Source organism: Apis dorsata, unplaced genomic scaffold (assembly GCF_000469605.1).
Source record: "Apis dorsata unplaced genomic scaffold, Apis dorsata 1.3 scaffold_905, whole genome shotgun sequence".
In the NCBI taxonomy this organism is placed as follows: Eukaryota; Metazoa; Arthropoda; class Insecta; order Hymenoptera; family Apidae; genus Apis; species Apis dorsata.
Genome location: NW_006264019.1, coordinates 25170 through 27242, shown reverse-complemented (window position 1 = coordinate 27242; position 2073 = coordinate 25170). Strand labels below are relative to the sequence as shown.

At 16.7% G+C, this 2073-nt stretch overlaps 1 protein-coding gene across 2 annotated transcripts in view; it reads left to right on the top strand.

Annotated features, from left to right (window-relative positions):
- The first annotated feature begins 742 nt into the window (after window positions 1-742).
- Window positions 743-2073, top strand: part of LOC102677178 (mitochondrial glutamate carrier 1-like) — a 13955-nt gene continuing 12624 nt past the window's right edge. For both annotated transcript variants that reach the window (XM_006623549.2, XM_006623548.2), the window contains exon 1: window positions 743-939. The gene's annotated coding sequence lies outside the window, so the exon portion shown is untranslated. The remainder of the gene's footprint in view (window positions 940-2073) is intronic.

The window sequence follows — 2073 nt, the reverse complement described above, 5'->3', positions numbered from 1 at the left end:
TATTTTAAGAAATAACAATATAAATATAAATTATAATAATGATAATTAATATATTATTTGAAAAAATAAAATGAATAATATTTATTAAAGAAATGTAGAAAATGAAACAAATTTAATTTTCACATCATAAATTTTTTCTACTCGACACTAGTTTAAATTAAGATTGTACTGCCATCTCCAGAGAATAATTTTAATCGAATATTGTTTGATAAAAATAAATTTTTTCATACAAAAAGAAATGTGAAAAACTAATTCAATAATTAATACGTAGATTATTACTTAATTAAGAATCTTCTTATTATTAAATATCATTATTTAATATTTTAATACTATATATTTTCAATATGCTCTTTAAGATTCAAATTTTAACAATTGAAAAATATACAGAAATCAATATTTAGAAATCATACAATTCTTTCTAAAAATATAATTATAATAATAAAAATATAATAATATAATAATAAAAAATTATGTTTCATATATATATAATAATATTTTTAATAATATTTTTTTAAAATATTAATATTTGATTTAATAATATAATTATTTTAAAATTAAATATAAATTATATTGATTTGTATTTAGATTATATTCAAATTAAATTTATGTTCCAATTTTGACAAATATATTATCAATAATTAATTTATAAATTTTCATAATTGTTAAAGAATCTTTCAGAAAAAGTTTTTTTCTTTCTCTTCTTTCAAATATTACGATTGGTGCGTAACTTGATGACGTAAGTTAACGATAGTTTTACCCGTGGACCATATTGAGTTCTCTTTTATCTCTTAAGATCCTTAGTGAAACGAAAATCTTCGAATATCATGTTAGTTACATTGCCTGTTTAAGATCAAGTTTATGCGTTATCTCTATCATCATTTTCGATGATAAGAATTATTTTTTCTCAACGGAATAGCAACGATTTTCTATTTTCAATCGGTGAGTATGTCTTCTGCTAAATTTCCGGTTGACTGTCATTCTAAAATTTTATTAAACTTTATGAAAAATAACTTGTCAATAACAATTTGTCTATTTTCACTTATATTTTTTTTACATTTTTTAATTGTTTACTTGACATGAAGATTGATCAGATTGTCATATATTCAATAATTTTTTAAGATTCGTGATTGGAAGGCTTTTTTTAATTGAAAATTTTATTTCTAAATATGTGAATCATTGAAAAGAATATTAAATAAAACAAGAGATATTAGGAGAATATTTTATAAATTAAAATCTAACCTTTTTATCATATAGTTTCAGGTGATGTGGTTGTTGCCTAACCTAAGTACTTTATTAGATATTGAATGCTCTCTTATGTTATATATCCTATGTATAATTTATTATTATTATTTGTATTTATTTTTATTTTTTATTGTTTTCTTATTTATTTATCTATATTTATGTACTTAAATGATAAATTATTGATTCTTGTATTTATATTTAAAGATTTTTTAAAATATATTTATTAATATATTATTAATATAATTCTTAAATTAAGCTAAATTCATGATACTATATGATAGCATTAAATAATATTGTAATTTTCATTGAAATAAAATTATCCAAATTGATATCTACAAATTTTATCGAAATATTATTGTGTGTGTGTGTATATATATATGTATATATATATGTAAATACATACAATGTATACATATATATTTATATAAGCATTTTTATTTATATTTTTCTAATTTAAAAAATTTTTTTTTAATTTTTAATAGATATAATATTACAAAATTAAATTACAAAATTTATTACAAAATTTTAATAGATATAAGATATAATATTACAAAATTTTTGAATATTTGTGAATAAAATAAAATTATTCATATAAATCTGTTATATAATATTTTCACTATTTGTATATTATATTATAAATTAATATATATTATAAATATAGTTAAGTTAAAGATTTAAATTAATAATAATGTAATGCAGTAATAATGCACATGACTTAAACAATTTAAAATTTTTATATATTTTTACAATATTAAATTCTAAATATTTGTGTAAACAAATAATAAAGATTCATATGAAAAATTCTTGCAGAGATATTAATTTTTTAATTTA